Source organism: Lynx canadensis, chromosome C2 (genome assembly GCF_007474595.2).
Source record: "Lynx canadensis isolate LIC74 chromosome C2, mLynCan4.pri.v2, whole genome shotgun sequence".
Lineage (NCBI taxonomy): Eukaryota > Metazoa > Chordata > Mammalia > Carnivora > Felidae > Lynx > Lynx canadensis.
This window is the reverse complement of record NC_044311.2, coordinates 36761192-36787370: the sequence shown is the minus strand read 5'-3', so window position 1 is coordinate 36787370 and position 26179 is coordinate 36761192. Positions and strand designations below refer to the sequence as shown.

The following is a 26179-nucleotide window of genomic DNA, read 5'->3' as shown; positions in this document are numbered from 1 at the left end:
CCAAGATGCAGACAGGCAGAGAAATGTAATCAAATGGCAGAGATGTTTATCAACCCTAGAAAAATACATTAAGATACATCTTACTGCCACCACTAAATATGTTATTTATTTGCCACCACACTTAAAGTTACATTGCTTTTGCAAACTCTGGGCACAGGGACAGGGTGTCACCACTGACTCCATAGGAAGAGAAGCTGACTCGGAGGCATGTCACCCCGTGCTGCTGTGGATGTGCTGTGCTGCAGACAGAGACAGTGGGGTGCAAATGCTAGCATCCCTTGACTATCTGGCACTCATTTGTTTTTATTTTATTACAAATACAAACCATAAACATTAATGATACAAATATAAAACACTGGAAAATAAACATATCTCTGATAGAAAATGGATTTGAAACCGGTATATCAAGTCTCAGGTCTCTCCCTTCATCTGCTTCCTAGAAACTGGCATTTGTTAATCCTCATCTTGCACTGCCTGTTTAAAATGAAGATCTCTGTGGGGCGCCTGGGTGGCTCATTCGGTTAATCGTCCAACTTCAGCTCATGTCATGATCTCACGGTTAGTGAGTTCGAGCCCTGCATCGGGTTCTGGGCTGACAGCTCAGAGCCTGGAGCCTGCTTCGGATTCTGGGTCTCCCTCTCTCGCTGCCCCTCCCCTGCTCACGTTCTTCTTTCTCTCTCTCGCTCTCTCTCTCAAAAATAAATAATAAACGTTAAAAAAATAAATAAAAATAAAATGAAGATTCCTAGACCCTCCTCCAAATCTAAATAATCAGAATCTCTGAGTCAGGGGCCTGGGAACCCACATTTTAATTCCCCAGGTGGAATTGTATCCATTAAGTTGCTAGTCACTTGAATTATCACAGGATAGATTAGCTACAGTGGGAGGAATGCTCTTTCTGTGATAAAATCAACACATTAAAATGAGTCATAAGGATAAGGCTTTATGTATAGATGCATATTACACAGACATTTACATACCTATACAAGGCTGTAAGAGGAAAGGAATCAACACTTATTAACTGCCTGCTATGGTACGATCCTGACCAAATTATATATTACTCAATCTTCAAATAATCTTATTTGAGTTATAGATGGAAAAAGTTAGGCTTCGAGACATAACTTTTCTGAAGTCACAAGCCTGGAAAATGGCCCGGTGAGGTTGTGAAACTAGATTTATCTGACCCCAGTCTTCTCATTCCATTGTATTAAGCTCATATGCCCATGAAAACACACACACATACACCACATACATACTCTTTCTCGCTCTTTGTCTCTCACACACATACATCATACAATACCCTTTTAGTAAAAGGCAAAAGAATTAAATTACTTTTAGAAAACCTCTTGTATCAACAGAAATGGGAGTTTTTGAAGAATTTATTCTGTCGACGGTTATTCTTTGGTCTGCCTGCTCACAACAGAATAAAGTGTATGACTGCTATCAAAACCAAATTTAACAGCTGGAATTTTAGTAATCAGAAGTGTGTTTTGGGCCTTGCTGGGGTCAAATTTAATAGTGATTCTTGATTTGTGCAAGGTACCAACTCTTAGAAATGAAACCATTTAATATTCATTCTGCAAGTCATATCATCTCACAAAGGAGATCACAAACATGATCTAGCCCTTGTCAATCCAGTGGCCATCCTGAGGCCAGCCCCCACCCCCCAGCATCTGGTACTTCCGTTCTCCCTCCACCGGGAACCCCCTTCTGCTGGCTGCTGGAGTCCTGCTCTCTTGCCAGACTCATCCTCTAGGTCCTCCCTTCATCCTTCTTTCTTTTCTCAACCCTTGCCTCCCTATATTCTCTCTCTAGAAAATCTCTCCTCCCACCTTTTCTTGTATCTTAATGACTCCCAAGCTAGCCCAGGCCCTCCTCTGAAGCACAAAGGCCCTATCTGTCAGGGGGATGTGACCGCTTCAAACTCAGCCCCTCTCAAATGCAGCCCTTTCCCACCTCTGGAGTTTCCCTCGTGGGTAGCACTGCCTAGGAAATCTCAGGGGCGGCTTTAGCTATTCGTTCTCTACTGCCATATTATGTCAATTCTCTCCTTTGCATCTGTCCCTTTCCCATTTCACTGCTATCGCGCATTTTAGGTCTTCCCCTCTCCCGCTCTCACCTTTCCTTGGTGGACTGTGGAAGCTTTCTCACTAGTCTTCAAGGCTCCGGTTTCTGCCCTGCCTTTCCTCCTGATTGATCTCCCCATGAGCTACCCACAAGAACATGCCCCTGATGCATAGCTGTTCAAATATATTCAGTAACTCCTACTGGCTAATACATTCGTATTTCCCAGTCTGACATTCAAGACTGTACTGTTTGGCACTGAATGTTCTCAGTTTTATTTCCCACCGGATGGATGCCTCTATAGGCCAGTTCTAACTCAGCTTGATTCACTACCTTTCCCTGAACATGCTCCATGATCTCTTCTCCCCGTCTCTTTGATGGAAACTCCGCTTCCTTCAAGGACTTGCTTAAATGCCTGTTCTCAAGAGAGAGTCCCTTGACTCCTAGGAGAAAAAGAGACCTCTTCCTTTTCAAATTACCAACCTATATCTTTTGGCATTTACCACACAGTTATTTCTGCATATTTTACTTCCTCACCTACATCACAGGGCCTGAGAGGGAAGGGATCAGATCTGTTGAATCTGTTTTCTCTAGCACGGTGACGCACTCATGTGAGCACTCAATAAATATTTGCTGCGTAACATTTATAGAACTCCTAAAAGTTTACAAAGCACATTCACATTCAACATCTCATTTGTTCTATTTGGAGTTAAGTTTATTACAAGGAGCAGTCAAGACTTACAACTGATTTCTGTTGCTTGATGCGATTACTGGAGCTATCTCTAACTCTACTCTGTAAATTAGAGTAGCTCTTACATTGCTATACTTTTGAACACTCACAGTCCTGGGTAGCCTAAAGAGGGGAGGGGCGCCTGGGTGGCTCGGTCGGTTAAGCGTCTGACTTTGGCTCAGGTCATGATCTCACGGTCCCTGAGTTCGAGCCCCGCGTTGGGCTCTGTGCTGACCGCTCAGAGCCTGGAGCCTGTTTCAGATTCTGTGTCTCCCTCTCTTTCTGCCCCTCCCCTGTTCATGCTCTGTCTCTCTCTCTCTGTCTCAAAAATAAATAAACATTAAAAAAAAAAAAAAAAAGCTAAAGGGGAGAATTTCAAGTCAAAGAAAGCCCCCTTGCCAAACTGCTTTCCTCTATGTCTACTGGTTAAGTGCACAGATAAAAGACTTCTACAAGCAGGTGACAGTAATGGCAGAATCAAAATTTTAAAGAGAAGAAATTCCTTTCTTAAGATTTCAAGATTTTTAAAAAGACCTATATATCCTTTAGGAGTCAATCTCGAACATTCTTGGAGCTGATATTCCAGCATGTTAACAATAACAAATCTCCAACAGTTGGACAAATAATTCCTTGCTAAAAGATTGAACATGACTAATACCATGATTTTAAAAATATAGTAGTATGTTTGGTCTTGAATAGCCACGTGCCTTGTGGGAGCTCAAGAAACATTTGTTGAATGAACAAATCAATGAATTAATCTGGAGAAGACCTCACTATCGTTTATAAGTTGAAAGTATACGTTTATTTATTTTTCTTCTTTAAGTAGGCTTCATGCATTGAGCAGAGCCCAGTGCGGGGCTTGAACTCATGACTGTGAGGTCAAGACCTGAGCTGAGATCACGAGTTAGATGCTCAACTGGCTGAGCCACCCAGATGCCCCAAAAGTATAAGTTTTAATAGTTGGATGGAAGTTTATGTTAAATTTGAAAAAAATGAAAAACTGCATTGAGAGGCAAGAACTGTGGTATGTCAGCTACTCAGGTTTCTTCCTATCACAGATCCCACTATGACTGCTGGAGAAGCAGGGGTGAACATCAGGTACTGACCATCTGACTGCCTCTTTGGAGTTTAGGTTGCAAGCTCCTCATGGGCAAGCACTTTGCCTTGAACTCTGTGGTCCTAGCCACGTGTTCTGCATTCAGAAATGTACACCACAAATGTAGCATGAGATACGAAGCCCTCCGTGACCTGTCTGCATTTTCACACTTTAATCCTTCACACCTGTTCTTTTTTACCTTGTAGGGGTATTGTGAGGAGTAAGTAAGAAAAAAAGAGAGAGAGAGAGAGAGAGAGAGCACTCTGCTGGGTTGTCGGTTCTTGCCAACACACACTGCAAGTGTCCTGGAGGTGGGCGCTTCACATCTGTGCTCTCAGTGCCTAGCGTGGTGCTCACCCTGCAGCCTGGAGCTGGCCGCATGACCGAGCAGCTGAGATCCAAGGTGCAGTCCTGCCTCTGCTCCAGCCCACTGGGTCACCCTGAAGAGTCATTTAAACTCTCTGGCCGCAATGAGGTCTGCGGGCCCTTCAGGTCTGGAGAAGCTAGAGATCTACGAAGAGATTTACAGAAACTCCCACAACAGTCACTCGCAGAACTGGAACAAGACACCAGTCGTCCTGAAGCCTCGTTTCACTTAGTTCCCCCTGCATCACAGGGGCCTCACGCGTCATGTCTCCTTAATAACAGTTCACTGAAGTGTCGTCATTTTGCAATCCCCAAATCTACTGGATCGCTGGCACAAATCATATGCCCCTTGGGAGGCCTTCAGTCCCTCAGAAAAACCGTTTCTTATTTCATACACACTAAGGAGAGATGCAAATTCAGTTACCTCAGTCAGAACACACCAGCACTAACAGTTTCTTGTGCTTTGGAAGAAATCACTTGGAAATTCTTGGTTCTGAGTCCTCCATCTCCTCCACATCAAGACCTAAAAAAAAAAAAAAAAAAAAAAGGAAAAAAAGAAAAGAAAAGAAAAGAAAAAGAAAAAAAAAAAGAAAAAGAAAAAGAAAAAGAAAAAGAAAAGGTACAACGTCCCATGACTGGCTGCCAGGATTTGATGTTTCAACAACAGTAAGTATCATTAGCATGTGTATTGAGCACCTACTATAAGTTAAGCACCGAGCAAAATGACTGCCATACATGACCTCATAAAGTCTTCATAATACCCCTTGATGTAGGAGACATCCCCCATTTTACGGCTACACAAAAAGAAGCTCCGAGAGGTCACAGAATCTATTCAAGGTCACACAGGTAGTTTATGTTAGACCTGAGACGTAAACCCAGGTTCATTTGATTCCAAAGCCTGGGTTATTAACCTGTAAATAAGGGTTTTAAAAACTTCTGACAGTGACTCACCGTTTTAAAAAATTATATATACAAACCCCAAAGTCTCAAAACAACACTTACTATATGCATTGCACTCTGATATTTTCCGTCCAATTCTTTTCCATATTGGATTATGTGTTTTATATCTTTAAAAAAATTCCTGCGGTAACGCACTAAACTGATTCCACAATCTTCTAATGGGTCCCTACTCTTGTTGGAAAAACACTACACTTACATATAGTACTTCACCAGAAGTTTCTCTGAAACAACGGACTAAATCCTCCTATGTTTCTTTTTAACCATGCCAACCTGACTGGAGGAGTTGAGCTTCGTAATTAGGAGAAAAGTCTTTAACCTTTAATATATGTATAAGACACCATAACATATATCATTTATAATGGATCCTTAAAAGGAATATTCAATTAGGGCCAAAGTCCAGAATGCAATTAGTCACTTACCTACAGAAGAGAAGGACTTATAGAGTGGAATCGCGGACAGACTGAAATCTCGGGTGATTTATTATATACTCTGCAAAGAAGCAGCTTACCGCGGGCGGTTGTGTTGTACCAACAGAACAGACCTAACTACTTGCAGAAGTAAGAGGCTGAGATTGCAAACCCCTGGGGGCAGGGCCCTGCCTTTGCACGTCCCATTCAATTTCAGGGGCTTGGTGCTGAACCAAGAAAATCATCAGATTCCCGTTCGGTCAGGACTGGGGTCCCAGTCGCAGGCCGGGGGAGGGGAGCTGCGACTGTCAGCGCAGTTCCTGAGCCTGCTGGACCTGAGCCCATAACGTCCCCGGCCCTTGGGTGCGCATTTCTCTCCGCCCCCCCCCCCCCTCCGCCCTCTAGCACAGCCGCGCAGTTGGGCCACTAGATGCGGCGCCACCTGCCCCGCTCTGCAGTTGACCCCCTTCCCTCGCTGGGGCGCAGGCCCCCGGGTCCGGGCACCTGCGGACGCTCGGTCTCTGCAGTTGCTCGGTTTTCCAGCGTTTGCAGAGCTCACGGCTCTGCGTCACCCTCTGCCAGCCAGGTTTCGGGGCTCCCTCCTGGGCAGAGGAGGGGTCAGGCCGGCCGCGCCCGGGGCCCCGCGTCCGCAGGCCGCACCTCGCCCACCCAGCCACGCACACAGACCCAGCGAGTGGCACTTACAGGGCTCGACTGCTCCAGCGCGAGCGCGTTTCCCTGGGGGTCCATGGCTCTTCCGGACCCGCGAGTCCGGCCGCTGCGCCACACAGCACCGCCCAGAAAATGGACGCCGGCGGCTCGGCTCTGCCGGCCCGGCCCGCCCCCGGCGCGGGGTGGCGGACGCGACCTGGCTGGAAGAGGTCGGCCCGACCCTCAGCCCGCGGGCCGGGGCGCCCGGAGAACCGCCGCGCGGAGGACGAGGCCTCGGGAGGGTGGCGGCGGGACAGGGGAGCGGCGGACGCACGACGGCCCCGCGAGGCCCAGACCCTACCTGGTGCGACGGCGGGGTGGGGGCTGGGGGTGGGGAACTACGACGGCCCCAGACTCCACCAGGGAGGCAGCGGCCTCCACCTCCTTCCCAAGGGAGAACACAGCTAGGAACCCGGCCCAAGGACAACCCCGTTAAGGGGGCCAAGGGCCACTGAGCCTATCAGAACAAGGCCTGGGGCCGCAGAAGGGCCCCTGGGTTCCAGATCGAGGTCCCAGAGGGCATCCAAACCCTGCACGTTGCAGAGAGGCAGGATTCGGAGAAAGTCGAGCGCAGTTTTATTGTAATCAAATTCTCAGAAAGAGGGTGTCACCTGTGCTTTCCCATGGCTGTCAGGAGAGGACTAGATAGATTTTTCCCAACGTGGTGTAAAAAAGCATTTCACGGAAAAGAGCCAGTCCTCTTCCTCGAATAAAGGGCACTGACTGTCTGCTAGGATCTTTCTTCCAAGATTCGGGGACTGCTGAGAAAGTATTTACCGAGGCCTGCCACAAGCTTGCCTTGTGGAGCTATCAGCCTGGATGGAGCAGTAATGCGCAGGTTTTGTTGGCTTGATTTTGTAACAAAATTCAGCCACGTTCCCCGCGCTTTGGTAGTATGAGTCTTACTTTAAATTTTTCTCTAGCAAAGATTTACTGCAAGGTTACAAGTTAAAAGGATCAAAAGCCTGTTATGTGGGACCCAAGGAATTTAACAAAAATCTCCTACCCCTGGACAAGCAGAGCAAGACTAACTCCATTTTGTGCTACACCCACCATCTCATGTATAACCCCCACATGACCTACTTATTGCTTAAGACACTCCCCCATCCTAGTCAAGCTGCTGAGCACACCCTTACTGGAAACTGGCTCATATAGGAATGCAGAACCCCTAACCGTCAAAGAATGTAAACCCCGCCTTTTCCCCCGCCAAACTTGCGCGCCAATTCTTAAACCCACCTTTTCCCCGCCAAACTTGCGTGCCAATTCTGACCAGAGTGATAGGCTAGTTCAAACCGTTACTATAGGGTAAATTGTAATTCAATTGGCCACCTGCGTGTGGACTGACATGACTATGCAACTTTCTTTTTTTTATTTATTTATTTATTTATTTTTTTTCAACGTTTATTTATTTTGGGGACAGAGAGAGACAGAGCATGAACGGGGGAGGGGCAGAGAGAGAGGGAGACATAGAATCGGAAACAGGCTCCAGGCTCTGAGCTGCCAGCCCAGAGCCTGACGCGGGGCTCGAACTCCCGGACCGCGAGATCGTGACCTGGCTGAAGTCGGACGCTTAACCGACTGCGCCACCCAGGCGCCCCATGACTATGCAACTTTCTGTGTGTGTGTTACAATCTCATTGGCCACTGGCCCCCATAAAACTGCTACGCCTCTTAACCTAGGGGTCCAAGTCCCTGCTCTGCTTTGTTGGGTATACTTGGGCCCAAGCTCGAGCTTGCAAATAAACTCTCGTACGTTTGCATCGGTATCGGCTCCTTGGTGGTCTCTCAGATTCGAAATCGGGGGCATTACAGTGACCCTGTTTTCAGCTTGGAATACAGTGTTTGCAGTTCTGCATTTCCATTCCTGCCTATATTTGAAGAACTGGATCATGGTGAAGAATAAAGGAGATTGCAATATTAAATACACAGCCAGCATAACATTTTATGTAATCAAGGAAAATATATTGACTTGAAGTCAAGTTAAAGACTCGTGTAATTTAAAAATAAAGGCAGGGTTTTGAAGGCGGGCAGTTTGGGCAACATGCACACACATGTACATGAGCAGTTCCCGACCTTCCCAAAGCCAAGTACCCTCTAGCCTTTCTCTGTAGGCCACATGTTTAGAAAGATCTATTCCACTAAATTGCGTTTATTAACTAATGATTCATCTTCCCACTTGAAAAAACAACAACCCTGCAATGTTTTTGTGTAAGTAACCACCGATCAGAGCTTCTACAAAACTTGAGCCAATCCACTGTTAATGGTGGATTCCAACCTAAAGAAACTTGTGGTCTGATTGCAAGTTTATGTGTTTCCATTGAGGCTTTTGGAAACTGAAAATCATTTGGCGACCACCCCGCCCCCCCAAGAAAATTGAGGCATGTGAATTAAGAACCACGGGTTGGAAAGTGCCGGTGTGAGCCATGACTGTCTGTGCTTTCTTAAGATTGGGAGATGGGAAGTGGTAGAACAAGGCAATTTGGCTTTTGGATTCTGCCTGCCCGGGTGTGAAGCCCACCTTTGTCACTTAGAAAGCCACTCACTGTGTGGCTTTTAGGCAAATTACTTAACCTCCCTGAGCCTCAGCTTCCTCATCCATAGAATGAGGCTACTTTTAAGATTACACTTACCTAATAGGGCTTTTAAATAATTAAATGGGATAATACCTGTGAAGTATCTACAATACTGTTGGGCGCACAGTAAGCACTTTTTAAGTGTAAACTGTTGTGGATGCTAGTGCTGGAAGGGCAATTATTTCAGAGCTCTACGTTCCTACCATCCAAGCAGTAAGAATCATAGCTACATATGTACAGCAACCTTCACACCCTAGAAATTTTCCATGGGCAAGCTGCCAGGGTCACATGGCGAGTGACATAAAGGCATTTAAACACAGGTCTGACTCCACAGTCCACTTTCTGTTCTGCTAACATGTTCCAGGTGGTACCTTGATCAGACACTGTCAACAGCTTGTTAAGGGTGAAATCGGCTCTGGCTTTCCTAAGAGGCTTAGCAAGTGAATGGCTCCTTACATCCACTTGGGAATTCACAAACAGTGGCATTTCTCTCTCATTAGAGCCAAATGTTTCTCCAGAAGCAAGGAGATTTCCCCAAATTGTTATTAATAACTAAAATATCATGGCAACAGTTTTGAACACCACAGCCGAAAACTTACATAATCAGCCTGTCCTTCAAAATTTTCCACCCTTCCTCATAACCAGTCTCAGATTCTCTCTCTTAATCATTCTTTTGAGTAAGGGGAACTATCTGGAAATTTCCAGGAACATCCCAACTTGTTATGATTTTATTCTTTTCTCTAAAGCTTTTATTCTTTTCTCTAAGTTCTCTTCCCCAAACAACTAAACATGATTTGTTTTTCTATATCTTTATACTTTTCAGTTCAATACATTTGCAAATCCGAAAAAAAAAAAATTCTAAGACTTTCAAGATCCTCTCCTCTTAAATGTCTACCAGTTCTTCAACATCTCCAAACCATGGCTGCCGGTCCTTTTCCAGTGGCTTTTTCTAGGAGGCTTTCCTCGTTTTCTACCTCATTTCCTTTAATCACCACATGATTTCTGCTATGCTACAACTACATGCTTGCATTTTCTGATTTAGGACTGTTGACCAATGTAACATTTACTGCCCCCTTCTCTCTCTCTCTCTCTCTCTCTCTCTCTCTCTTTCTTTCTCCCTTTTTTAAGGTTTCAATATTATAATGTATAAAAAGACTCAAGTTTGTCTCTTTTTAACCCCATTTCCTTCCTTAGTTTCCTGCCATGGGTTAGGAATCTATAACTCATTCTTTTTCCCATATTTGCAGCACTTTGTTAATCTGCTGTTTTACGTTTCTTCTCTCTTTCCCGAACCCTGGCACTCACCAAATTTCTATCACTTGGGCTCCCTTTATGTAGCTGCTTATCTTTTCCCTTTAAGCATCTTAAAAAGTCCGTGTCTGAATCGTCTTCTCTAATCTCTACCACATTCCTAAAAAGGCCTCTTGTGATGGTGCGTTGAGAAGTCTACCAAAGCCCCTGAAGAGGCAGTGTTTAGAACAGGGGCTCTAAGGCTCCTGGGAGCCAGGCAGAAGTAATATGAACTGGGGCCTGCAGAATAATTCATATCCCGCCTAAGTGGGAAATAAGCATGGTTACTACCCAGCCCCAGATCAATTGTTGCCACGTGGGAAGGCCAGATCTGCAGAATTTCCCAATGAAGCCAAAAATCAGGACTTTTATATGAAAACCTATGAAATGTTGACTACTTAAACAAACAAACAAACAAACAAAGGAATCTGAATCTGATCAAGTCTCCAGCTGTAACTATTAATTTACAGGAAATTTCTGCAACAAAAGAACATGGAAAACAGCACCGACGAATGTAGTCATCAGATTTTAGACTATAGACAACCCTACAGGTCAAATAGTTATTTTTTCAACAATTTTTTTTATAGCAATAGCAAGGATGAAAGAAAGCAGGAAGGAAATCAATAAATTAAATGGAATTTACGGGATTATCAATTGTACCGTAAGGACCTTATTTGGAATTGTGCTTTGAATAAGTAAATTATTTTTTTTAATGACATAATTGGACAAATTAGGCCATATTAGGAGAAATGCTATGATATTTCATGTTATTAAAGAATTATTATTTGTTGGCAATGATAATGATACTGCGGTTATTTTTCTTAATAAGTCACATTTTTAAATGTATTCTTTTAGTAACTTACATTTTAAAAACTTTTTATTTATAAATATTTCAAAGTTATAGAACAATTTCAAGCACAGTACAAAAAACCTCCTATATACACTCTACTCATATCTTCCTACCTACCTACCTACCTAATTTTCTCCTGAACCATTTGTAAGTTGCAGACATTATTCTCTTTTGCCCATACATACTTCAGAATTTATTGGCTAAGCAAAAGGGCTTTCTCTGAGTATCCTTGTCTTTTAGAGAATCATACTAAAATACTTAGAGATAAAATGATGTGATGTCTGGGATTTGCTTCAAAATAATACAGGAGAGGATTACATAAAACGAGGTTTGCCAGCCACCGAGAATTGTAGAAGCTGGGTTTCATGTAGAACATGGGGTTTCATTAAGCTGGCTCTTCCATTAAGGTTCAAGATTTTCATAATAAAGTTTTAAAAGATTATGTAAAGAAAGGCCTTAAAGTGACATGATATTAAGTGAATGCGAAGAAGATACAAAGTTGTCTACAAAATATTATCTCAAGTATTAAAAAAAAATCACCATGCATAGATAAAAGATTGAAAGAATACATGCCAAAATGTCAACATTTCAAATTATTTCACAGTAGGTATATACTACTTTTATACTTAGAACTATATAAATATAATGAGAAGAATTTATGATTAGAAGCAATTAAAAAACTGGAAAATGGAAATATTGTAACTGGTTCAATTAAAATTGTTAACAAATAAAACACACGTGTGGACTGGACTGGCCAAAGGACCCCCAATTTGCATTGAAAATTACATGAAATTCAACACTGAAAGTGTGTCCACAAGTGAAGTTTTATCAGGACATAGCCACCGTCATTCATTTCTAAATCTAATGCAGGGCAGTGCATATTTTATTACTGTTATACTTAATATTATATATTATTAAATTTTGTCAAAGAAAAAAAAAAGCTTATAGAGGGGCACCTGGGTGGCTCAGTTGATTAAGCATCCAAACTCGGCTCAGGTCATGATCTCATGGTTTGTGAGTTTGAGCCCCTCAACGGGCTCTGTGCTGACAGCTCAGAGCCTGGAGCCTGCTTCGGATTCTGTGTCCCATTCTCTCTCTGCCCCTCCCCCATTCACACTCTGTTTCTCTCTGTCTCCCAAAAATAAATAAACGTAAAAAATTTTTTTTAAAAAAGCTCATTTGCTTTCTCTGTTGTTATATAAATACCTATGTGGTATCCCCAATTGTGCCTCAATCCACAAAACCTAAAATATTTACTATCTGTGCTTTAGGACTGGGCTTCCCTGTGACCTAAAAGAAGCGTATTGTAGAAACTGCACTGGACCAGGAGTCAAGCATGGCCTCTTAACTCTCCAAGTGACCTGGAGAAGTCACAACGTCTCTGGGCCACAGTTCTCTCAGTGACAAAAAAAAAGTGTGTCTAAGGTCCACACAGCAACTGAAGTCTGTGATTCACATTCCTGTAAGAGCTAAGCAAGAAGTACAGGGATTATGACCGCACTTAGTGGTGGCACACCAGCTGGTGTGGTCCTCCTACAGAGCAAGGGACTCCGTGAGAGTAACCACTGGCACTCAGATCAGGGTCTGGATAAACTGGTGAAGAACAAGGAAGGACAGGCTTTGGGGGGCGGGGGGCTCCAAAAACAGAGCAGCATGCCTGTTATGAGCAATACGACTTCGGGAGACAGTTCCTAATATCTGTAGCTTAAATCAGGTATTTTGGATCTATCTCTCATCTGGGCTTTGTAGAAGATCACAACGCAGTGAGAAGTCTGCTTATTTCATTTAAAATTCAATCCAGATCTAGCAGAGCAATGGGGGTGAGGGGGTGGGGGGCTCTCTGACATTCTCAGATGGAGAATAGAAGCCTTGGGATGGAGACTTCATAAAAATTCTGGGATAAATTACCCTTAAGGATGTCAGTCTGTAGGCTCTTTGTACTAACCAACATGGGACAATTAAGCTGCAAGGGCAACATCACCATGGAAGCCAGACAGAACATCATGGTGCCAGTCCCTATACCGCAAGCCTGCAGCCTGCATTTTAGACTTCTTTTTCTAGTTGCACCCCCTCTCCGCTCTTTGGCCCTTGGACCCTGCACCCCCAGCTCCAGTGTAGGCAAAGCAGCATCTCCTTTTGTTTACCTGCGGCCTCCTGACTGCTCCCTTTGTCTCCTCCTATTTTCTCTGCCCCCACCAGTCCCTCTGCAGCCCTCTCAGTCTGCAGTCCCCTCTATCACCCCATTTCGCCTCCTAAATGACCACCCCATTCTCTTCCACATCATTTCCGCAATAGCCTGCAGTTTCTAGAGAATCCTTCAGTGATGTAGCCCCTCTCTTTCCCTACTAAAGCTTCCCCTTTTCCCTTCCACAGCTCAAGAAACAAGAGAAAAGGGGGAAAAAATTACAAGGGCACTGCCCTTCTGGGATTTAACCACATTCTCAGCTGGTGGCTTTTGTTTTCTCGTCTCACTGGCTTGTAAGGCCCTCGGGGCAGGCACTCCGCACGTCATGCTCCGCGCTGGGGAAGATGGGCAGGACTGTTAGGCCTTAATTAGAGCAAGGCCTCAGTCAGGGTAGAACATTTTAGCAGGAAAAAGGAAAAAGGAATTTCAAAATATCCACTTGGCAGCAATGACCACAGGGGAAGGAAGAGGTTTATTGTTTTATATAAGGAAAATCACGAAAGCTCTCACAGCTTTTCATGAACACAGAAATAATATTTACACTGGCAATTTTAAAACAAAACAGAACCAGAAAACAAACTCCCTCTGCAGGCCAAGTATAGTGAGTGTAGACCCAAGTGCTAGTCTTGAACCCTGAGCAGGAAGCTGCAGAAGCAAGGAAAGCATTAAGGGAAAGGATGCAAAATGAGTTACAAGATCAAAAGAACACTTTTCTGGTCAATGAGACATTGAGGCCATAGCAGAGCCACACTGAGATCACCTAACAGAGACATGAGCTTTGGCAACTGGTCTTTGATATACCTGTTACCCGTCAAGCCTTTTTGCAGGACAGACAGCAGGGAGACCCCCACTGTCAGACAGGGAAGGTAAAAAGGCAGAAGCATCTTGCCTGCATCACAAATTCAAATTTTTGCATTCAAGGGCCTCTCAACTTAACATCTGCTCATGAATGCAAAAGAGTGGCAGCCGTTGTTGAAGTCACCTGGCAAATGTAGGCAGACCAGCTTGGAGCAGGGCAGCCAGACATACGGTGGCTTATTAGGAGCCAAGACATCTTGGGAAGGTGATGAGGATGAGATATAGAGTCCCAGGAAGAAGCCCCCCTGCCATCAGCTGACATGCCCCAAAACTGAAGGCTGGCCTCCAAGGTAACAGTATAAAAGGCCACTAAGAGAACAGCATGTCATTCATTTCTTTCTGGAACAGATAGGACACACAATTGTGCCTGTCCATACAATGCGCTAGCCTTGTGTAGGAACCTGGATGCAAGTTTCCTGGGATATTTCATGTCACATTCCATTCTGCCTGGGTTGGAGCGGTGTCTCTCACACAGTACATGCTCAACAAGTGATGCTCGAGGAAGTGAAGCCCACTCCCGCACTCGTGGGCAAGACTCTACCACAAAGGTTTAGAACAGTCTTCAGGCAGTGGAAAGTTTCACGAGCCAGTCAAAACCAAACAAAGTGTAAGGAGTCAGCCAGGCCACCTCTAACTTGTGATAAGCAAAACCCACTAGGGATGCTCAGTCGGTTGAACGTCTGACTATTGATTTCCTGGTCTGGTCATGATCTCATTGTCATGAGTTCGAGCCCCGAGTCAGGCTTGCACTGACAGCGCAGAGCCTGCTTGGGATTCTGTCTCCCTCTCTCTTTGTCCCTCCCTGCTTGCTCTCTGTCTCTCTCTCAAAATAAATAAAAATAAAAACTTAAAAAAAAACCCACTATATTGTAAATCAATCTTAGAAGATGCCTCTGACACATTCTGAAGGCTTCATAGGGTCTTATGGTTTCTAACTTATACAGCAAAACTATCCCTTTGTTCTCAGAGCTTCATCAGCAGACCAACCTAAAAGGCATAAAAGAGTCGAGGTTCTTAAAAAGAATTTCTTTAGTATTACTTGCTCAAATAGAGAAACACCACGCCAAGGAGTGAGGTCCTTAGAAAGCCATTGTTGGGCAAAGTGACCTGTAGAACTGAAGTGTTTTAGGCACTAGAGCACAAAGACAATTTATTGGCGGTATGGGACTGATCCTTCCACCATGTGCTTTTGAAAAAGTGAAAGGAAATGACTGTCTCAATGTTTTGCCATGTATTTACTTTCCGGAGTTCTTACAAAAAACAAAGCTCTGAGAATCCTTTCTGCTGGGGATTTCTGGGGTGAGCGCTAAATCTATGCCAGCCTTTCATCACTACCACGGCACCTTGTTAGGTGGTTTCAGGTTGGGACTGGGTCACAGGTAGTGACTTCGCTGGCACTGCATCCTGGGAATTTGACTAAGACCAGCCACCTACCTACATAAGAGGAAGCTGACCTATGTAAGGCCGAACCTGCAAAGTCGTCAGACCTGGCTCTGTTAGAGCAGCAGCTCCACAAAGAAAGGAGTTTGCAGTCTGAGCATGAGCCTCCTCTGCCTCATAATGGTACCCTTAGAACATCACCTGGCTGGGTCCATTTCACCCTGCAGGCAGGTCTCAGCCTACATGCCACCTCTTCAGGAAGGCTTTTCCTGGCCAATCATTCGAAAGTGGCTCTCTTCCTCCCAAGATACCATTCTTGCTCTCTCTTTTTTTTAAAGTTTGTTTCTTTATTTTGAGAAAGAGAGAGAGAGAGGGAGAGAGAGAGAGAGAGAGAGAGAGTGTGTGTGTGTGTGTGTGTGTGTGTGTGTAAGCCGGGGAGGGGCAGAGAGAGAGGGAAAGAGAGAATCCCAAGCAGGTGCCCTGCTGTCAGCACAGAGCCCAAAATGGGGCTCAATCCCATGAACTGTGAGATTGTGGCTTGAGCCAAAATCAAGAGTCAGACACTTAACCAACTGAGCCACCCAGGAGTCCTTCACTCTTGCTTTTTAAATTTCTATTTTTCTCCTTTGTGCTTGTCTACTTTAATTGTTTACATATTTATTTTTGAGCTCCCCACCCCCACCATTCCTCTCCATTGGAGGCAGGTCCATAAGAAGCAGGCCCTGATCTCTTGTTCATTACTATATTTCCAGCCTTTGGAAAATGCCTGGCTTGTAGTAGGTGCTCAATAAATTTGTCGAATGTTTCATTACCAACAAAGCTGTTAAGAACAGCATTTCCCCTGGAAGGGAGCTGTTAGAATTAATGACATGGTTGTAGGAACTCAAAGGCTTCAGCAGGATTTAGTATTAAAGATATAAGTGCTAGATCTATTTTCTTGATCCTCCTTCCCCTACCAACCAGCTCTAAAACAGGGTCTGGCTACCAGTCTTTTTACGGGGGATCCACAGAACTGGTTGAGGTAGATCAAGCTCACTCTAGTAGCAAGAGATGCAACCGTGGTCGTCTCACTGAGTTAAGGCTTGGAAAAACATTTCCTATTCTCCAAAGAAAAAGAGTAGAGAACTGGAGACTATAAATCATTCAGGTAGAAAACCACAGATTTGCTCATTTTGTTTTGGTGAGAACAAAGGCAGTTGTTTGCACATTCTTCTTGTCGCACCTGCTCTGGCCTGCCCGGTACAAACACCTTAGCCAAAAGTGTAAATGGGTTAAGCATAGCCTTTTAGGCAATGAGAGGGCGTAAATGCCATCTCTGCAATCATCGGGAAGTGTTTTTGGCTAAACTAGGAGATCCAATAATAATTGTAAATGGGTAAGTTTAGAAAAGCTTTGTGCCTTGTAAATATTTCTGTGAAATATGAAGGCAAAGCATTAAGGCGAAACACAACAAAGTAATAAATAATAATTATTCTTCCATTCGCTGGTCTATTTATTAGAATGACAATGGTACAATAACTTCCCAACAGTCTTACTTGGCTTTCAACCTCCTTGAAATGTGTTTAAAATTCTTTTCGGCAAGACCAAGAGCACCATAAATGAATAATGCCACAAAAAATCATTAGGTATGAAAATCTACAAGATGACGCAACCACGCTTGAGTTAACAATAAAAGGACCAACATTTTATAAAGAAGAAATACACTGTTGAATCTATCAGGCATTCATTTTTATGGTAAAACAATTCCATTGCACCCATCTAACCTTGAGATTAAGATTCAAATAGGTTCAAAATGATTAATTTGTACCGGCCTATCAAAATGGAAGACGTCGTAGTTGTAATCTTTCTGAATAGCAATAGTGTTTTAATTACAAATGCCTGGCTCATTATTTGCTCGAGAGCGAATGACAATTAGCTTGATTCTACTGCAACTGTTAATGCTCCTGGTACTAAAATAAATAGGCAATACTGAATCAGGTGTCCTACATTTCCCTTCATTTTATGATCTTCTGATTGATGCTATATTCAAAATGTACTTAGTCATTTTAAGTCACAGGCAAGAAGGAAAATGGCTCCCGAACAGCCAAAAAAAAAAAAAAAAAAAAAAGAAAAAGGTATTGCAGGAAGGATATTTCATGGCAAGCCCAAAGAACGAAATCACTATGAGGTGAATCATGTTCTAATATCATTGAGCCAGAGAAAGACTCCAAGCAAAATATTCAAGTTGGCCTCAAAACAACACAACAACAACAGCAGCAACAAACCTTTAGCCCATTAGAGGTTTGGTTTTACAGACAGTGCTTTGGAATATCGGGCAAACTGCTAGAATAAAGCAGCTATTTACACAGAGGGTTCTGAGTCTCAATGTTCTTCACATTGGAGTAAACCTCAGAGAGGTTTCAGGTTTGCCAGTATCTTCCTATTAATACATCTATAAAGACGTTTCCACAAAGGCTCGATGTGCACTTATCATTGGGGGGGTGGGCTTGGGTCTCGGTCCCTCTCTACCCAGAGCTCTGAGGTTACCGATGGAGGGATCGGGGAAAACAAGGGCATAAGCATTTTCTGATTCTCAGAATTTCTGAGATGCCTTTTGTTTCAGGGGCGCTGGTGAACCAGTGATAATGAAACTACACCTTTGTACACAAACCTTGACCAGCATTCTGGAGCACGTTACAAAGAAAAACCTTAATTTTTGAAAGTACTGAGCACAAAGGAGGGGAAAAAAAAGCTCTCCCTGTGCAAGCTTTCTCTATATGTGTAGAAATATGGCTTAATTTTTAAGGCTTGAAGACCGCATTTAAAAACGTCTAAAACCAATGCAGACTCTATATGGGAGGAAAAAAGAACTGTACAGTTTTCATTAACCATTTGTTTCTTTTTTTAAGACATTCTTTTGCATATCAGTTATTGCATTTTTAAATAAGATTTGGTTACCAAGGAAACAGGTTCTGGCCCAGTGTTAAGTTGAAACTAAAATATATTTCGGAAGTTAAGCTCAAAGGAAAGAGCCCATGAAATTATTTTGAAAAGTGGCAGAATTTGGTACTTACAGAACCATAGCTGTATGGTCTGCAATGAACCATTCTAGGGACTCTTTTTCTTTCAGTGAAGCTCTCTTTCTTCTAACAGGGCCATCTATATTTAATATCCACCACCCCCCTTTAAAAATTGTAACTCCTCATCTCTCCAAATAATAGATAAACCAATAGTATATTTGTTCCTGTATATTATCTAAAATGGATTTTGGAAGCATGTAAGTTTTTATTTTCATCTTTCATATAACACGTTTAAAGACCGCTTCTTAAAATTTAAATATTTTAAATGTTTCTTATTAAGCTTGTTTGCGCTCTTTAAAATTATCTCAAGAAAACCATTTATTTTTAGTTTCAAGCTAAAATGGAGCTGAATCAACAGACTTTTCAAAAAATTCTTTTGTTGTCTAATGGCGCCACACCTATCATATATATATAATTTTTTTAAAAGGAATCAGCTCACTTTTACAGCAGAATCATTTTGTAAGTTTAGCAAAGCTGTACATTGATATAGTATCTGAATAGGAAAGCCTATCCAATTTAATACCCTCCCTCCAAAAAATTACAGCTGTCTTATTTAATTTTCATTATGAAAGTCATATTTTAATCCCTCTAATATTCTTGCTGCATGGCTTAAAAAAATCTATAAAACATGCAAATTTCGACCTACCTGTGTGTATCACTTAATGCAGTGCTAGCATGACAAGACACTCAGCCATTTTTATGTAAAGCGATGGAGACCAACTGATTTCTCTGTCTTCTTGCTCACAAGTTTTAGATGCAATTGTCACACACACAAAAAAATCATACGCAGAACAGCTTGAATGTACTGTGATCACGAGAACTGAATTTATCAACAGGAAAATAGGATTGAAAAAAGAAGTTTCTCTTCCAAGGTTTCTCTGAGGCTGCAACCAAGGAGGTGGTGTGCTGAATTCTTTTCCCCTTCCTCCTCTGAGAGTTCAAAGCCCGGAGCTGACCACTGCAAAGGCCACTGTCACATTTGCTGAAAATCAAACCACTGATACCAGCACTGAAAATACAAATTTGAGAACCAACTTGTGTGCACACCATGGAGTGCACACGAGTTAAAAATAGATTCCACCTTGCCTCCTACCTGCATAATAAATATGTAAGTTTCAAGTGTTTAATCTGATATTCACATTAATTAACAATACAACATACATTATTTAAAAGACAGCAAAGGCAAGAAGAAAGGAGAGACACCATCTGGTAGCAGAGTTTTGTTGTTGTTGTTTTTGTTTTTAGGGTTTTTTTTTTTTTTGGCTTTGTTAAAAAAAAAAAAAAGGTAAAATCCTATTTTGAACGTGATGAAAAGCAAACATCCAGAGGCAAATGAATCGGAACTGAAAGGTGATGTTGAAATATCTAAGGCTGTAATGAGGCAAAAACAAGTCTTCGCTACCAGATGATATGGCATACCGAGCATTTACATACTCACATCTGAAATACTAGGCAACGTGTAATGAATTCTATACACAGCATGCACACACAGCAAAAGCACGGCTAATCCTGCCTGCCATCTTAGGCTCGCAGAAGCAAGATACGCACTGCATGCAGACACGAGCACTGGGGAAGGAGGAGGCAGGGGACAGCTCACCTTAAATGCAGTATCTGATTAATGTTGTAAGTGACATTGCATATCAGCCTCAGAGTCTTGGTTCAACTGGGTAGGAGGGAACAAAGAAAAATGTCATCAACTGGTGATGCAAGATGAGCCCAATCACTAAACACTGTTTAGCAAACTCCAAATTCTGCAACCAGACAGTAGAAGGCATTTCGTACACTTAAGCAGAGCTGCTGCACAATGCATGTGTCCTTTTGCTTCTGAGAATCAAACAATCCTTTTGCTAATGAAGAAAATAAGCCGGAATGAATACTGTCATATCTTCTTCTTGAAGAAAGCTTTCAATACAGTATGTATCTGGTTTGGGGTGCATTTGATAGACTATTAATTTCATAGAATTGCTAACAACAACAACAAAAATCCAAAACTATTAAGCTATTGTGAAGTAAAAAAATAATATTATACAGGGTATAGCATTTCTAGATTATTTTTCAAATCCTAAACGGTGCCAGCAGGCTTACAGAAGAATGCATGATCGGGCTGTCTGTATCGGTGCTATAACCTCTAACCACAAGCCGTGTAAATGTATCCTGCTGAATGTATCTGCAGTACAGAGCGGCAGATACCTCCTCCGTTGGAATTGTATTAAAATGTGAATGAATTTGCTTAAACTTAGAAGCAAATAAAATCAGCACAGAAAAATAAATTGATGCTGAATTCCTTTGGATGTACGGTATAGCTGATCATCATGAACGATAAAAGCCATCCTTAGGATACTGACCTAAATAATGTTAAGACCTGCACCAGCGTACTTACCGCATTTGCTCAGAACATAGAACACGCAAAATGATTTTTGTCCTCCCTCCCTCTCCAGAAGCTAAACTGTAAAGTAACGAGGCATTGGCAGGGATATCCAAAGGCTATATGTGTATATATTGTACATGCTGTCAGAGAAGAAATGGTGTTGTGCTGAGATGTGATGTTTCTTTGTTTTACTTTGAGGCTTATCTTAGCTATGCTTGCACGATGACATTGACATCATGGAGGTCAGGGCTGACACTGGGGTGCCATCCGTTTTATGAGTGAAATGTTTTCCGAAAATTAAATCTCATCTACTCAAACACCAAATTTCATGTCTTCTTCAATACCACCTCCCTACCCCCGCTGTTCAAGATTGATGGGATCTAGTTTGGCTGTGTGTAATAAATTGGAATTGCCTTCTGTAGAAGGCAATACAATACATAATTGTAGGAATTAATTTTTTAAACAAAAAACCTTTAAGAATTCTTATGCATCCCCTTTCAATCCTTTCTATCAACACACACACACACATACACACACACACACACACACACACACACAATTGAAGCTCAAATTGCAGTGAAACGTTTAACATGTGGAACAAAAAATGTGGAAAGAGCTGCTTATTCAGGATTTTGAAGAAATGCCTAATAAGCAAATACTGTTTAGCTACAAAACCAGTGTCACCATGTCCCCAAAGAGAGGAAAACAGCATAGCTTGCTAGAAAAATTTCCTCCAGAAACTGCCGGCAGGTAAAAAACAGAAAAGCATTTCTTTTACCATGCTGTATAAAACAAGAAGTCTTTTATTTTTAAGAAAATAGAACAGATTCTTTTCCACTTTCTTCAGCTACAAAGAAACTATACCCACCCCCACCCTTAGATCCTGGACATAAGCCAACATTTTTATAAAATGCTATGAGCCTTATTTTGAATATATATTTACGTTTTTCTTCTTATCTCTTCAAAATTCTTTGTCTTGTTGTGTCACTGAATATACTAATGCTAATTAACACGTGCAAAAATGAATTCATATTTTCTGGGGTTTCTAGTTTCCTAGCGCCTCAATCTTCTATAAGGACTGGCTAAAAATAGGTTAGCAAAATATTCAAGTTCCCCAGAATTTTTTTAAAGGAGAAATTGTATTCAAGCATCTTAACTTAGGTGCTAGGTTTCACAACTGGATCTTTTGTTTCTAGCTTTCATTCTATCTCGTTTCCCAGAACCCAAGTGATTTTCAGCTCAATGTGTGGAAAGCACCCAGCCCATCTCTATCCCATACACTTTAAAGTCTCCGAGTTGGGCCGTCCAGATGGTCGCTCATACCTGAACCACACCGAATCCTCTTCTCCTTGGAGCACATCTCTCCCCCACAACTACTCCAGAAATAAACGTGGCTCTGACAGAAACAGTAGCTCCTGGTCTAACACCAGTGGTGGAGCCATCTTCCCCACCCCCACAACATTGCTCTATGAGCTCTGGTTAGCATTGACAGCGACAGAAAATTAGAATGGAGTGTCCTTAGGCTAATTCCTCCTTTACCATGGGGGTCAAGAATTAGAGAGACTCTCAGGCTGAGTTACAAGGTACCAATTTAATACACGGTCATCTAGAAAGCAGGGTCCTCACGGTGGGGTCAGAAGAGGTAGAAGTGAACACCTAGACATTTGGTGCTGTTAGCGTCTGTTCAGCTGTTCCCTAGTAATAACATCAGAAAGCTAGACAATCATGTTAAAATACTCACAAATTATTATCGTGTAGGCTAGATATACACCACATGGAATCAACTGTGACCACATAGAACTAAGTCGCTGCCTCCTCTGCCTGGGATAATAAATGACAGTGACAAGGACAGTAATCTGCATCATGCTCCCATGAGATGAGCGAATAGTGTTATGTCCTCACAGGGGCAGGGTGGTGAATGTGGTCAGGTCCCCTACTGATACTCTTAAACCTGATGCCAGGGCAAGCAGTTTCCAAACCTCCCAGTGGGTTCCCTGTCCGCCCTCTGTCAAAATGAGCCTAAAAGCCACATACTGGTTTATTCTGTGATATTCTAAATATGCGCAATGAGCAAACTTGGCCCGTTTACCAAACCTGCTTGGGTTAAACAAATCTGAATTGTAGTTAAAAGCATTCAGATTGATGAGCTTGTTTAGGCAGACATTCTCGACTAGTAAATCCTGTTTTGCACTTAAAAAAAAAAAAAACAACAAAAAAACAAAACCACGCTCATGCCTGAATTACTTAGGCTTTGTCATGATTACAAGTGGCAAGGGTATGTGTTCACTTATGATTTTTAGAAATAGCATGCTCCTCATCAACATCCTCGGGGCACATACACAAATATTAATTTAAAAGACAAATCCCTTTGGGGCGCCTGGGTGGCTCAGTCAGTTAAGCGTCTGACTTTGGCTCAGGCCATGATCTCACGGTTCATGGGTTCAAGCCCCGTGTCGGGCTCTGTGCTGACAGCTCGGAGCTCGGAGCCTGGAGCCTGCTTCAGATTCTAGGTCTCCCTCTCTCTCTGCCCCTCCCCCGTTCATGCTCTGTCTCTCTCTGTCTCAAAAATAAATAAACGTTAAAAAAAAAATAAAATAAAATAAACATTAATAAATAAATAAATAAATGACAAATCCCTTTTCCGTGATAAAAATTTTAACCTGTTCCTGCCATTCTGGGGAGTCAAGTATAAGGAGCCCTAAACAGCCTGGCAGGAACAGGACAGAGATGGACAGAGACAGCAGTGAGGGGTGTGCCTTTCACTTTGATTAACGTTCTTCCTTGCCCACAGTCTCGTTGCTCTGCAGTCTTAGCTCATTTTATTTTCAGTCCTGTGGGTTAAAGTTAAATTGCATGGCTTATGCAAAGTACATAATTCAAGTATGAACAAAGCTTGACTCTGTATATTTAAAAAAAAAAAAAAAAAAAAAAAAAAAAGGAAAGTCAGGGCACTGAGTCCCAGAGGAAACCTTGGTTTATAAACATTTGGATTGGTTTGCACTATGTTACTACATTCACTGCATTAAAAATTACAGCTGGTTTCCATTTACACCTAATATGGACATTCAAAGTTCTGGGTAAATTTGTTACCAGGTTAGGCCATTCTAAATCTAAATTTTTGCAAACGAAATGTTCAGCAAATTCAACATTTTTGTTTAAATTCTTAGCATTAAAAAGTTTAAAAAGTTTTATGAAGTTATTACATCGGTCTATAATGTATTTAGTCCTGGAAACAACATGGTGACTTAATTTATCAAGGACTAAAAGTGGCTTTGGATGATATTTTTACTTAAAATTTTTTGAAAGTCTGGTACTATTTTGAACATCTATATCTTGCCTACAGAGCTGGGCAGGAACTTCTGTTTCCTATCTTAATCAGAGCTAAGTCTATAATAGCTACCATTTATTGAGAACCTACTACATACTCAATATTTGCCTATATTATATTATTTAATTCTAACCCAAAAGGCTTCAAGGTGAGTATTAGTTATTATCAATTTTGGCTGAGGACCTAATTGGGATTTCTAGTCACATGGGAAATAGCAGAGTTAGGATTCAAATCTAAGTCTGACCAATTCTAGAGTCTAGGTCTTTCCACTAATCTTCAGAGGATAAAACCTCCTCCATCCACATTCTGTCCTGACGTAGGAAACTTCTTCCTGTCAGAATCCTAGTAGATGGAATCCCCACTCTCTGAAGCCAGGACTAATTCTGTTTATAAGAACCAGCCTTAATTTCCCAGGCCCTGGGAACTGTGGGTACCTAGGACGCCATCAACTGGAGACAGCCTGGACCAGCAGGTGGAAAAGAAAATAAAAGGAGGAATTCATTAGACCAGGTTGAAAAGTTAAGAGTAGAGAGCAGATTAACAATTTTGGTCAGTGATGTGTCGTAATTTGGAAATGCTTTATAAGACAAAGTAAGTGGGAAAGCTCACATTTCCATCTGAGCAAAAGCCTTCACTAGGTGTCTTTTCATGTTACAGATGAGGAAACTGAGGCTGAGAGGAATCCAGTCACTTGCCCAAGATCACACATTTAATAAGTTAGCCCATTTGTTATATTAAAAAGTATATCTTGTTTCCTTTTGTACCTAATAGATTCAGCATGTGTGAGTAAATTTGTTATCAGGTTGTTAGAGTGTTCTGATCTAAATTTTCAGTTAAAGAAAATCAGTGTAGCAATCAAGACTAACCAGGTTCCCACTTACGAATAGTATTTTTGTCCTGAACAAATAAACTAACTTGGTATTATGAGTTCCTTCCTCAACATATATTGAAAATGGATTTTTCAAAAGTCTAACTTTTGAGTAAGAGATTTTCCTCAACCATGGTTAGTGTTTCAAATGCATGATTTTAGTGATTAACTCTCTCTGTTAGCATCTGTACATTTTGCTCTAAGATCCCTTCCGGCTCCGAAGTTTGTAATTCTAAAAAATCTAGCCCAGCTTGCTTTCCAGGTCGGTCTAGGCCAAGAGCTAGACTCCAAGTCTCCTGCCTCCTGGTTATGTGGCCAGCTGACTATCTTGCTCATTGGCAGTAATTTTATATGCCAACCAGATGGCTCTCAAAGGGGGCTTTCTAATCAGCTCCACTCTGCCTGGGAATATGAGAGGAGGATTATGTTGCTTGGTGCTCATGAGGCAGTAGAATGAATGGTTGAGTAGACGGACAGGACTGAGGAATCTGAACTCTGGGAAGCCTCCAATTCTTAGACATGAGTTTTCTTACTTCTATCCATTAGGATCTGTGTAAGACGTGGGAACGGAGTACATACTTGACGGCAAAGATGAGGCAGCAAACCATGGGGACCAAACTGAGGTTATCTTCTAGGAAAGACCTGGGGGAGACGGGAAATGTGAACCATGCGGTTTTCAACAGAGAAAAACTGGTGAGTGACTTAGGGTTGGGAGGGAGACTCTGACCGACAACATTCTGCCCCACTTCAATCCAGCTCTCCTGTGGGACTATCCTCCATACTCCTCACCCCTGTTTTGATATCACTACCTCAACGTTAGCAGCAGAATAGTTCCTGCTTTTCTCAGGGCATTTGCAACATGGCACTAAAGGAAAGAACAACAAGGTTTTACTAGATCCTGAATTGGCAAGACACATATTCAGTAAGATGGCTGAGTTTCTTCTTTCTTGAGAGACTGGCAAGTAGGGTGAAGAGGGAGGGTGGGGATGTAAACTAGGGTGGAGGAGGAAGAATTCTCACAGACTGGTAAAAGCCACCCTTTGTGAGAACATAATCCTCTCCTAATATCTTCCCTTCATCCTGGGCA

General features: G+C 42.3%; 1 protein-coding gene across 6 annotated transcripts in view; it reads right to left on the bottom strand.

Moving 5' to 3' along the window:
* ZBTB38 (zinc finger and BTB domain containing 38) overlaps nucleotides 1-26179 on the bottom strand; it is a 160960-nt gene that overhangs the window by 73011 nt on the left and 61770 nt on the right. For 4 of the 6 annotated variants that reach the window (XR_003971656.1, XR_003971657.1, XM_030328871.1 and 1 more), the window contains 2 exons: nucleotides 20126-20191; nucleotides 4681-4779 (listed from right to left, as the gene is read on the bottom strand). The gene's annotated coding sequence lies outside the window, so the exon portion shown is untranslated. Of the gene's footprint in view, nucleotides 1-4680; nucleotides 4780-5635; nucleotides 5982-6328; nucleotides 6418-20125; nucleotides 20192-26179 lie in introns of those variants that run through there. The other 2 variants (XM_030328874.2, XM_030328876.1) reach the window with 2 other exon arrangements.